Source organism: Patella vulgata, chromosome 6, assembly GCF_932274485.2.
Source record: "Patella vulgata chromosome 6, xgPatVulg1.2, whole genome shotgun sequence".
NCBI lineage: Eukaryota > Metazoa > Mollusca > Gastropoda > Patellidae > Patella > Patella vulgata.
Genome location: NC_065884.2, coordinates 3,552,880 through 3,566,620, shown reverse-complemented (window position 1 = coordinate 3,566,620; position 13,741 = coordinate 3,552,880). Strand labels below are relative to the sequence as shown.

General features: G+C 40.2%; 1 protein-coding gene across 1 annotated transcript in view; it reads left to right on the top strand.

Moving 5' to 3' along the window:
* The first annotated feature begins 9,050 nt into the window (after window positions 1-9,050).
* The window catches only part of LOC126823232 (uncharacterized), an 85,629-nt gene continuing 80,938 nt past the window's right edge, over window positions 9,051-13,741 (top strand). The window contains exon 1 of the mRNA XM_050551923.2: window positions 9,051-9,259. The gene's annotated coding sequence lies outside the window, so the exon portion shown is untranslated. The remainder of the gene's footprint in view (window positions 9,260-13,741) is intronic.

The window sequence follows — 13,741 nt, the reverse complement described above, 5'->3', positions numbered from 1 at the left end:
GAAGGCGTAATATCTTCTTTGCAGTTGGCTATTGGGATTCCAAAATTATCTTATTTAAAGTCTTATTTAGAAAGGATAATGTGGAAATTATCTGATAATGGCTTCCTAAAACTGCTGGGTGATATACGGTATAAGGAGAACCGTCCTTATACATGTAAAACTGTTGATAAGAATCGAGCCATGACTCTCGAGGACATGAAAGGTGTTCTATTGGTAATATGTTCCGGGACAGTCTTGTCAATTATTGTCCTGATCATGGAATATTTCCAAAATAGATTGTATCTGAGAAGGACATAGATACATGTTGTTTCGTTGCTCGAGGAGTTATCACTGTGGTCATTCCTTCGATGATGCGATTTAATGTCCACCCCCTTTCGAATAAAGCAAGGGACTATTAAAATGGGTCTGTCCGTCATACTTTTTGGGACACAATAACTCTCTTTCTAATTGAGGTAGAATGTTCAAATTTGGTGTAGGTGTTTATTAGGGGTAATCCACTAGTAACATCAATGCTGATTAGTTAATCAAATGTCTGACGTCATAGGGTCAAAAGCCGCTCGTATGATCTCCCGACCAGACCTTCATTCGTGTAGGTCATCGAAAGTATAAAAAAAACGAAACGAAATATAGATCTGTATGTTAATCAGATTGGTTTCCAATCGCTTAATGTCAGTAAAGGATTCTGCTATGTGTGCATCGATTCACCGGTTGTACGTGACAAGGAGTAGTGTCGTCAGTCCAACGTCGTGGGTTTTCTCCGGTTCCTCCCCCCCCCCCCACTGCTAAAGACCACTCCGCACAAGCAAATTATTGTAATAAAAATAAATCATATGTTAGTCCCGAAATGACCTAGTTTGTATCAAGTGGAAATTAAACCCCATTTCTCTCTCTTTACAACATCTGGACGTTGCTTGTTTGCTTCACAATTCCCGAAGTTATAGCTATGTTATCTACAGACACGTGGGCAGTAGTGCTATCGAAGATGTGTGTGCATGTGATTGTGTCATGAGTTAAATTGTTAATATGTCCGTGTATTTGTCAGTGCGATTAAATTTTTTGTGTTATATGTGATAACTGAAAAAAAAATGTACAAGTATGTCTAACGTGTGAATAGATAATTATATACTAAAAGATTAAGTAGAAAATACCATTAAAATTTTTTTATTTAAATGCCTACATGTTTCGCCGTTAGGTTTTCAAGGCAATAATAGATAATGGAGTTACGTCATTGTGGAGAGATAGTTACAATAATTTTTCATAAAAATTAAAACGAAATAATATCACTGGTTAAGTTTGGGTTTGAATTTGTTTATAAAATACTCTTCTTTAACTCTTAATTTTGTGATATTATTATCAGACAGTTTATAAAAGGGGAAAATATGAAAATGTTGCGATTTATTTTTAGCACACTCCGCGATATGCCCACTTAATGGGATTTTGCGGTATATTTCCTCTTTTATATTCTGTTTATGTACTGTCACACGCTTCCGTAATTCATTTGTGGATCCAATGTATAATTCATTACACCCAAGGCATGTAATTACATATACTACATATGTGACAGAGCATGTCATACTACTATTTATTTTAAATGAAAAATTATTAAAGTTAAAAGAATTGCCTTCAATCATGTAATCGCACTTTCCGCAGTTTCCTCATCCACATTTTATTACCGCGTACTCTGTTTCGAGACTATCATATTTTGCTCTTGTTAGCATCTTTTTTAGGCTTGGTGGTTGGCGCTTTGAAGGAATGAACTTTGTTTCACTAAGGATTTTGTTCATTCCTTCACTACGTCTCAGCAGAGGAAAGTTATCTCGGAGTACATTGGTCAAATTCGGGTTTCGAGGATTGTACGTGTATGGTATGCACTTTTTTATTTTTATTTTTGGTCTCACTGTTCTAAGTTCTAAAATATCAAATGCCTTCGCTCGCTTTATGCCGTCATTGATTAAAGTTAATGGGTATTTACGTTCATGTAGAAAGGTTCGTAATTCGGATAATCTGAGATCTAAAGTTAAAGGATTTGAGACAAGTGTACAGATTATCCTTGCAAGATTGTAAGGCAATGCTTTTTTGGTATATATATGTGACTGTGTCATACAAATATATTTATCAATAAATGACATAGTGTATCTCTGTTGGACTGTTCTATTATTTAGCAAACTTAACAAACAGCATCTCAATATGCCGGGCACCCAACCATAAATATTGTTATTTAAAGGTGTCTAAAGTCTCTTAACTCAATATCATCCAAAGTCTTACACGTTGAAAACACGAATTATTTGTCAATTTAAATCTACATTGATGTTGTGATCTTACCGGGAAAATGTAGGCTTCTGATATCCAATATTTAAGACAAAATGAACATTTAACAATGTTCCATGAATCGTGTGCCGTAATGCGTTTCAGCGTTATTAGTAACAAGTGACCAGAAAGAACGAGGCTAGACATATTCAACAACTCTTATCTGGAGAGCATGCACACAATAGACTGGAATAACCAGAAGCTAAAAATTGCCAGTCGGTTGAGACTCGTGCCGTATTTCGCTGGACTGATTTGAAATTAAAGAGTCAAAACAGAAACAATTGAATGTAAATCAGTTTATATACAATCAGATAACATTATTATATGCGTTGCGACCCATTTGGGTCAGTTTCTAGGTCCAAAATATTAGCGATTTAGCTCCTTTAAAGGTGTCTTAAGTTTTAGGAGGGCCCGTTCACTATTCTGAAATACACAGAAAATAAATGTGTTTAATCGTCTCACCGCCCGTTCACTAACTCTATCTATTATCGAATACACTGAAATGTGTTTTAACGTGTTACCATTCTGTAGTTAGCACGTGCGCGCTGTATGATAAGGTCTGTTGTACGTGACAAGGAGTAGGGTCGTCTGTCCAACGTCGTGGGTTTCCTCCGGGTCCTCCCAGTGCTAAAGGCCCCAACGCGCAAGCGAATTATTGAAATAAAATTGAACCATGTGTTAGTCCAGAAATGACCTACTTTGTGTCAAGAGGACATTATTGAAACTATTGAAATAAAATTGAACCATATGTTGTTCGCAAAATGACCTAATTGTGTCTAGTTGACGTTAAGCCCATCTCTCTCCCTCTCTCTCTCTCTTGCGCTTACCTTTCTGTAACGACTGGGCTAACAAAGACGAACTTTGATACGCAATACAGGTCAGAGTTGGCGAGGGTTTTTTTTAAGCTTATGAACATAGTGCATATATTTTACCCAGGGTTATTGGTCAAAATCTTGTGAACCCTCTGCATGGGAGTATTCGGCTAGGGATAAAAGCAGGCCCCTGTGGGTTTGTGCTGTTGCCCGGATTAGCCCTTTAATGTGTCAAATTGAAAAATTAATTTTCAGTCAAAATGGTTTAAGTGGCCGATGTCCAGATTGGTCACTTTTAAATATGACATATAATACGTGTGGTTTCCAGGATTTACGATCGCAAAGACAAACAATCAGTCGATATTTTGATTGATAAAAAGTATTGTCTTTCTATACTTTCCGTGATAAAGACAAAGAAATCATAGTCGAAACACATCGTACGATATTTAAAACAGTAATTGTACACCATAGACGATATTCATGTATATATACAATCTGAAGATAGAACAGTATTGAACTGCCAGATAGATTAGAATCTCAGAATAGTATTGAACTGCCAGATAGATTAGAATTGCAATACAGATTATAATCTCACTCCAACCTCGTGGGTTTTCTCCGGGTCCTCCAGTTTCCTCCTACTACTAAAGACCCCTACGCGAATTATTGAAATAAAATTGAACGATATGTTAGTCCCGAAATGACCTAGTTTGTGTATGGTAGACGTGAATCCCCCCCCCCCCTCTCTCTCTTTGGTGCTGAGTCGAACCTCGTAGATTAGTAAATCAGAACTGTTATTTATAGCCCTACTCTTAACGTACAGTTATTTTTTCATGACGGGAATTCACTCTTTCCGCGGGACTTTTAAGTTTTAGTTACATCCGTGCTAACAATCTATTTTAAGTGTGTGCATCATGGTTCATGGTTCCGAGATACTGTTACTATGTCCCACAAGTTTGACCACATCAGCGGTTCAATATGGCGACCCAGTATCCGACAGCCGACGTCATGTCAGATTCGTTGGAGACCATTCACGATAAAATAGCCGTTTCGTTTCTGCCAAACAGCGAGTCTCTTACGAAAACGACTTTGGAGAAGGGGCTCCAAACTTGACCTACGCGGGCCAAATATAATCGGGCTTTCTGATTGGTCAATATCATTACGTTGATTGACAGGTCGGATCCATGAATCATCATGGGCAGATAATTTGAACCCGGGGGTCTGAATTTGATCTTTCCACATGACTTTGGTGAGTTTTAGTTACTTGCTTGCTAACAATCCATTTTCATTTTGTGCATCTCAAAAGTTACACGGTCAAACTTTGGTGCCGATGCCGCAGAGTAAGAGCCGGCGCCGTCCCCTAGAAAATGTTGAAAATTGACTCCCTTAGACTCGATTTCTGAGCACTTAAAAATAGTTTCGGAGATTTGATACACTATTAGTTTTGGCATCTTGTTAAACCATGGATACCCTGTAAAATCGAGATCAAAACACTGTTGCGACTGACCCGCAGACAGAAATATACCCATAAAACAATCAGAAGACGATTTTGTAAACCTTTTGTAAAGCGATTTTCAAAACGTATGTATGTTGCCGCCAAGTCTTCAACTTTTGGGCTCAGTAGGCGGCACAGTTTGGCTGGTCACCATGTTAAACGAGGCTCTGCGATGCCTATCATTGGCACAACACTGCTCCATCAGTGGTATACAACTTAAATTGAATTAGTTTAAATCATTGATGAAAAATAATGTTGAGCTATTGTCTTCGGGCTTTCTGGAGTTCTCTCCCCTATAGTATTTCAGTCGACAACGTTATCCTTCGTAAGATTTCTCGGTTGTACGTGACAATTAAGAGGAGAGTCGCCTGTCCAACCTCGTGGGTTTTCTCCGAGTCCTCCAGTTTCCACCCGCTGCTAAAGATCTCTCTCTCTCTCTCTCTCTCGCTCTCTCGTTTTAAACCATGTACGTGTACTATGATACATGCAGACTGATTTATTAACCACAGAAGTAACATGTTGTAATATAATTCATGGAACCCTTGATTTGTGAGGATGTTTTTAAAGCTGTATAAGAGAATGAATTTAAAACTGGGTGATTCAATTAGATTTTATGTTCTATAAAAGTTTATCAATACCCACGGCGAATTTAGGCAATCATTGCATTTATTTCTATTTAATTGAACATAAACAAGAATTGTAAATTTATGTGAGGTTTGTCAAATCCTGTTTGTTTATAATGTTTAAAGCAATCGCCAAATTTAAGATTCATATAAATAAATAAACAAGGTCCAGCCGAGACTCATTTTGTTCTCCGGTGGCCCCCGTCGACTATATAAAGGAATATCCGCTCGATCTCGGGGTTGGCCTAGTGGTCTAGAGTGTCGCGCTTCGACCTCTAGCTGGCCGGTCACCTCTGGCTTGCGGTTGTGGTTTCAAGCCATGGTGTGATCGTATGTGGCTTGGAGATAGGGGCGTCTTCTCAACCTGGTGGGTTTACTCCGTGTACTCCGGTTTCCTCCCACAGGAACAGGAAATACCCCTACGCGTGTGCTAATATAATAAAAATGAAATTAAGACAACTTGTCTGCGATATCACCTTCGGTGGAAGCGGACGTTAAACACTCAGAACAACAACAATCTCATTTAAGCCTGATGTGCTCGAACTGAAGGAAACTATAGTCGCTTCATGAAAGGAATATGGGACGGCTACTCGCCACTCATAGATTTCTAGCTTCATATGTATTAAATATCTCAATACGTATGAAATATTCGGCTAGATGGATGTCTCATAATATTCGGTCCACAATAAAGACATTCGGACATCCGAAACGAGCCCAGCGCTCAGCATACCTATGTATTAATTGAATCAAAGCATCCTAAAACTAAGAACAGTGCGATCTCTCTTAAAAGCAAATAAAATTTGTAAACTCAACATTCCTCCAGCCACACACTTCACACATTGCTCAGTAGGTAAACAGAAACTCATTTAACATAGACATATTATATAAAATTGTTTATAAAACTGTTTATAAATGTTTGGCAACAAAATAGACAATCTGGAATGAATTAAACATACTGCAGGTGCTTGTTGTAATAAATCGACCTCGACTGTATAGAGAAATACATTACGCCCAGAGTTAACATATCAAATTACAACTTATATACCCCCTTTGTTTTTAAACATAACATTTGGAAACACTCAACATATATTGGTTAGACTTTATATAAATAACATTTCTGTTCCCGACTTTAACTAAGTGGCCTTAACGTGATCCATGATGGGGTTTTGACGTTGATGTGGCAGTTGTATAGGCTGTCTGTATTATTATCTTTCAATTGATAATGATTTATACTGTGGCACGCAGATGTACAATTAAATACTGGTTGTAAGTCGTGCCTAGAATTCCTTCCTGTATTCAACTTGCTGAAATGAAATGCAGTGAAATGGGGTTTAACGTCCTACTGTAAGTTCTGCTCCTGAAGACTGGCATACGCCATACAGTGTACTATGAGGGAAATTTTGCCCGGGCAGCGGTACTATAGCCTACTCTTATATCGAATTCCAACTGCCAAGGGATCTTTTACGTGCACGCCAATATATACACGGAACCTCGGTTTTTCATCCCATCCGAACGACTAGACAACTGTCCTTGTCAGTCCATCCGGCCTGCATCACTGACAAGAGGAAACCACGTCGGAAAAACCCCGATATACTTTCACGGCCAATACAGGGATCGAACACGCGATCTCCAGGCTAGCGAGCCAGTCTAGAATCAGAATATTGGTTGTATAATTGAGGTCCACTCTCAACTAAGAATATATCGCTGTACCATTTTTTTTATCCCGCCCTCCAATGATGTAGCGGTTTTATTGCGCAGTAAAATGTCGATGTATATACAACATATCATCAATTCTAATCTATTCCCTTTGTGTAAACAGCACATTTGTGACTGTCCAACTCCGTGGGTTTTCTCCGGTTGCATCCCACTGCTAAAGATCCCTACTTGCAAGCGAATTATTGAAATAAAATTGAACCATATATTACTCTCTCTCTCTCTCTCTGTCGCTCATGGTCGAATGGTTAGCACATGTGTTGCACGTAACAAGGAGTATGGTCGCCTGTCCAACCTCGTATGTTTTCTCCGGATCTTCCTGTTTCATCCCACTGCTAAAGACACCTACGCGCAAGCGAATTATTGAAATAAAATGGAACAATATGTTAGTCCCGAAATGACCTAGCTCGTGTCGAGTGGACGTTAAACCCCATCTCTCTCTCCCCCTCTCTCTCTCTCTCCTCCCCCCTCTCTCTCTCTCTCTCCCCCTCTCTCTCTCTCTCTCTCTCTCTCTCCCCCCTCTCTCTCTCTCTCTCCCCCTCTCTCTCTCTCTCTCTCCCCCTCTCTCTCTCTCCCCCTCCCTCTCTCTCTCTCTCTCTCCCCCTCTCTCTCTCTCTCTCTCTCCCCCTCTCTCTCTCTCTCTCCCCCCTCTCTCTCTCTCTCTCTCTCTCTCTCCAAACAATATGTACATATTATAATGAGAGTGTCTGGAAGTCGAAATAATAATATTTACATATTACATACCATGAATGCAAAACAATATTTATATTAATGCATACCAGGCAGACTAGAAATATAGATTAAAGGGCCATCCCTTGAAGGGATGATTCTTTTTTTGAAAACTGGATAACCCCTTGAAGGGATGATTCTTTTATTGAAAATTGAATAACCCCTTTAGGGAAGATAACCCCTTAAGATATATAACGAAATTTGTAGATTTTATCAGTTATACATGCTAGAATAGAAAAATATTCCAAACCAGTTGACTACGTTCAAGCTAATATTCATTTCGGGAATAGTATTTTTCGGGTATTTAGAATCAGAATGTGTGTTTGTGGGGGGGGGGGGGGGGGTAACCCGGGAACACTCGAATGTAGACACATCGAAATACAACGAGATTTATTTACCAGTCTACGTTTCTACACCGTTTGGCATAATGAAAAAATATCGGTTCGAATCGACAAAACTTAACCAAAGACAGAGACGAGTTAGACCCCCCCCCCTCCTCCTCCTCCGCAATGCAGTTAGAGTTAGTTTTCAAACTTTATCTTATCTAAACAATATTTGTCAGTGTAGTTCAGATTAAAGAGAGAGAGAAATGGGGTTTAACGTCCACTCGACACAAACTAGGTCATTTCGAGACTAACGTATGGTTTAATTTTTATTTCAATAATTTGCTTGCGCGTGGGGGTCTTTAGCAGTAGGAGAAAACCCACGAGGTTGGACAGGCGACCCTATTCCTTGTCACGTACAACTGGGGAATCGAAATCACGCCAGTTGACTCAATGACAGACTTTATGATACAGCGCGCAGACGCTAACCATTCAGCCCCCCCCCCCCCGCTCCCCCACGTAATTCAGATTAAATCGGATACTCAATGTTCATTGGAAACGTCAAAGACCAAATGATGACATTGTCGGCCTTGTCTGTTTAAGTTGTAAGCGGACATTAAGCCCGACATCAAGTTAACTCAAACCTGTGTCAGTTCGCCCTTTTGTTGGTAACATATGGTCCCAAGACGATTAACACATATATTGGAAAATCACCACGATTGTTTTATTACCGCAGCACCTTAAACCATATCAAACGATCCTGGTCGTAAATACAATAGGACAATTTAACCTAGCGGTGTATAAACCGAACGATTATTACAACCTTACGGCTTACAGACTCATTAATCTCTAATAAAGCCACGGGTATTGAAAGCCGCTGGCAGGACGAAATCAGATCACGCTCATTTTGTGACGACGTAAGCGACTGGTAGTGGGAACACCACTTCTTCAGCTCGCCTATTGGTAAGTAAGACCATGTGTTACACGACTGGCCAATACTTGTTCCAGTAGGCTTCTTATATACAAGTGTGATGTTTCGTGCGACCAACCAAGCTACAGTTCTTAAAGTCATTATATATCTACGGTGGAGCTAGCAGAATTAATATTTAATGGACGTTGTGTTGCCGTTTGGATTAAATCATGCCCAGGCTACCTTCTATATAATGCTGAAACACTGAGACGTGAGTAGGATTCTGATGTAGACACTGGGTCATATGTTAACAAGCTACAGTGGTTCTTTCTCCAACCAACATTGGCATCGTAAGTAGACAATAGCATTGTGTTTAGCTAGACATCAGTACATTGAGACGAGAGTCTACCACATTATTAGCTGTAATAATGTCGTTGTAATGATAAAGAACTAACGGTTTCTATATTTACACCGCGTATAATTAGCAAGATATGTTGGTTATAAAGATATTTATACAAAAGGTTAGACGGTGCGTAATGCAGAACAGGAAAAGGCGGGGCAAATCCGGTGCCAATGAATTGATGACGTGTGCCATATTGAAATAAAGGCACCGACATCAACACCCAGAAATGCCAATTTTAAAATGAAATTATTTTTAATGTCTAACAACTACCCTGCATCTTTTGGTCTAAAGCAGTGTGTTATGAGGGTAGCTTTGAAGTGAAATGAGATGGGGTGGATGGCTGAATGGTTAGCACGTGGGCGCTGTATCATAAAGTCTGTCATTGAGTCAACTGGCGTGGTTTCGATTCCCCGGTTGTACGTGACAAGGAGAAGCCCTGGTCGCCTGTCCAACCCCGTGGGGTTTCTCCGGGTCCTCCGGTTTCCTCCCACTGCTAAAGACCCCGCAAGCGAATTATAGAAATAAAATTGAACCATATGTTAGTCCCGAAATGACCTAGCGAGTGGACGTTAAACCCCATCTCTCTCTCTCTCTCTCTCTCTCTCTCTCTCTCTCTCTCTTGAAATATGGTTTAACGTTCAACTAATTTGAAGGCGGATATGAAATGGCTTTTTAACGCTCTACTGTTGCGCATCAAGTGGGGTAATGAAGGCGGACATACACCATGATGTGTGGGTTTAGAGGGGAATTTTTGAATTAGATTCTGTGATTTGAATTAAACGAAACATAATCACTTTCTGTTTGTGCAGTTCTTTTGATTGGCGTTTCATTTCATTTCCGTAACGAGAGCCACGCTGGTTCATTGAGTTGGACGGTATCTAGCTATATAGATTTAGGGTTCCTTACCAGTTTTGGTCGAGAAAATTCCTCGGAAATTTCAAGGGTGATTTTCTTTGTCAATGGTGCCCGACGAATAAAATGAAATGAAATGGGATTTAACGTCCTACTGCTCTGCTTCGACGGGGTTAATGAAGACGAGCTTACGCCATACAGTGTGCTATGAGGGAAATTTTGCCCAGACAGCGGCCTACAAGGTGCCCAACAAAGGGTCTGGCAAGCGACAGCATCTAGTCCCTCGGATGGCATGAAAAACCAAAGGCCCGTGTGAACGTTGGTATGTACATAAAAGTACCCCTGGCCGTTGAATTAGACAAAAAGTAGATGGGTGTCGTCTACGAGGCAGGGTAGACTAAGCTTGATCATTGGTCCAGTCATGATATTGTTTAGTTTGTCTAGATTCAGATCATTATGTGTGTTCAGCTGGTGCCATATAACCCGGTTGGAGCTGACATGTCTTTTCGTTCATTTAATCCATCACAAACATCTTAGTGACGACTGTTATACACGTGGTGGGGTATACTGATATAGGTTCATTTAGTTAACAAATTGTTGTTGTGTGGCATGTGAGTATAGAATATTATTAATGTCCGATCAATAATTAGGTCAAATATGGCGATGGGAAGTGATAAATCAGAGATAAGCTGATTACCTTGGTCTTATAATATTACATCAATACACTGATTGCTTCCCTTCACTACTTTTATCTTCTAACTTCTACTATTGGATTATAAAGAGAGACACGTCCCACTAGAAACAAACTAGGTAATTTTGGGACTAACATATGGTTTTGGTTAGCATTGTAAGGAAACCAGAGGACCGCGAGAGAATCCACGACCCTATTCCTTGACACGGACAAGCGTGTGACCGAAACCAGACCATTTGAATCAATGACAGACCATTTGTCTCTCACCCGTCATTGATTCAACTGGGGTGGTTTCGATTCCTCGGTTGAACGTGACACGGAGTAGGGTCGCCTGTCCAACCTCGTGGGTTTTCTCCGAGTCCTCCGGTTTCCTCTCACTACTAAAGACCGCTACTCACAAGCAAATTATTGAAATAGAATTGAACAATATGTTAGCCCCGAAATGACCTAGTCTGTGTCGAGTGGACGTTAAACTCCCCTCTCCTCCCGCCCCCCCCCCCCCTCTCTCTCCCTCTCTCTGTATTTTAGCAGAACAGTAGGACGTTAAACCCCGTTTCATTTCATTTCTCTCTCTCCCCCACCATCAACAGTGACGTCGTAAAACATGGGCCTCTACACAGTTTAATACACAGTTTAAGTAGACGTTAAACCCTATTTCCCCATCTCCCACCATTAGCAGTGACGTGGTAAAACATGTGCTTCTAAATAGTTTTAACTATAACACAGTTAAAGTGGAGTTATAATACATGTGCTACTATCTGCCACGTGGTACTATATATCTATATATATGTACATGTATATATATACATACAGAAATCTGTAAATTACATTAGAATAACTTAAAAAAGAAAACGGATATCGAATTTCTGTGAAGTAAGCCGGTTCTCTAGGGGTGTTTTAATAGGATGTGTGAAATGCGATTCCTTTTGTTGGGTTCTATACGTAGACATACTTTACATACCATCGACTTCCATCATCACATATGTAAAGTGAATACGCCAACAGCTGCTTCCAGTTTTAAACTCAAGGGTACAGAAAACACGAGTTAAATTAGTTGAATTCGATGCTGATAATAATAGCAACATAATATAGTGCGTCCACATAAATACAAAATTACAAATGAGTTGAATAGTGGACTTCAACCATCGTGGTCATCTCCACGAGAGAGAAAGAGAGAGAGAGAGAGGGGGAGAGATAGAGAGAGGGGGGACTAGACTAGACTATTGTATAAGGACTAGACTATATGGAAGAGAGAGAGAGAGAGAGAGAGAGAGAGAGAGGCTGGATGCACGGTTATTTGAGAGTATGGGCTGGGGCCTGCACACGTAACTGTTAGTATAAGGTTTGGGGGCGGGGGTGCAATGTTATCAGGGACTATAGAGTAGGGGGCCACGCGGTGATATAGGAGTATATATATAGTAAAGGAAAGGACTGAAGTTTAACCTGCAGTATTGGATAAAGGGTGGGGTGGGAAGTCTGAACGCTTAAGTGGGGGGGGGGGTGCTTTACGGTTATGTGGGAGTATAGTATGAGGCCCGGCCGGGGGGGGGGTGCTTTACGGTACTGTTATGTGGGAGCATAGTGTGAGGCCCGTCCGGGGGGGGGGGGGGGGGGCTTTACGGTTATGTGCATAAGCATACACGATTAGAATAGTGAATATTCATTATGTTCATGAGTATTTCTATTCAAAAAGAAATTCCCACATGATACTTAAAGTCGGATAAATTACTATTAGGATTAAAAGATGTTGGAGTCTGTATATTCTGGTGTTGTTCTGATCCGGGTCAAATCCCATCAGTCTAGTCATTTCCACAATCTATTATCGCAACCATGTAAACTGAAAACTAGAATCATTTCCTTGTCAGCCATGAAACAATTACTATTATCAAAAATAATGCTAGATAAGAAAATGGCTGACGTGTTCATTGACTTATCGATGCGCGGGGTATCGTAGAGACAGCCTGGGGTTCATTAAATCGACATATTGCGTTCTTAATGACGAGGGTCAGTTGATGAAGAGGTCATATAATTGTTGATAGGGTCAGTTTACAAGTATTTAGCCAACATGTGTGACCACTAGTCTGGTGATAATAATGGCCAAATAAAGCGTGGATAGCCAGAGGGAAGTATTTATTGGAGGTGTGGGGGGGCAATCGCAATAAACCGGTGTGACCGATATTAATGGGTGTAGCTCGAATATACAACCGTTTGTGTATCTGATATCTGAATTGGAGAGAGAGAGAGAGAGAGAGAGAGGGAGAGAGAGGGTGGTTAATGTCCACTAGGTCATTTCTTTCTTAACTAACAATTGGTTCGATTGTAATTCAATAATTTGCTTGCTCGTAAAGATCTTTAGCAGTGGGAGAAAATCGGAGTACCCGGAGAAAACCAACGAGATGGGACTGGGGACCATAATCATTGCCACATTCAAGCGTGGAAATGAAACCACGCCATTTGACTCAATGTCAGACCTTGTGATTTGGCGCGCACGCATTAAACCACTAGAGAGGGAGAGAGAGAGATTCCTGAGCACCATTTGACTCAAGCACCGCGGGAGCCAAATAGTACATCAATGGACATGACTGGGAAAGTGTACAAATAGTTTACGACCACCTTGTTTGTAACATATATAGAAACATTTAATATCAACCATATTAGAACATGATCTATTTTGCTAGAATGTATTGTCACAGATCAATAATCAATAATCCTGATTGATTTACTACAAGATTTAATTAAAATAGTAGCCAGGCTTTCATTACAAAATCAATAAAAACCCAAGATCGATATAGTCACTTGTGAGATTACCCAAATCGTGATCGATATCTCGGTTAACGTACCTATAAAATCACGTAGAGAGCTCACCAAATCATAACTTCTGTTTTA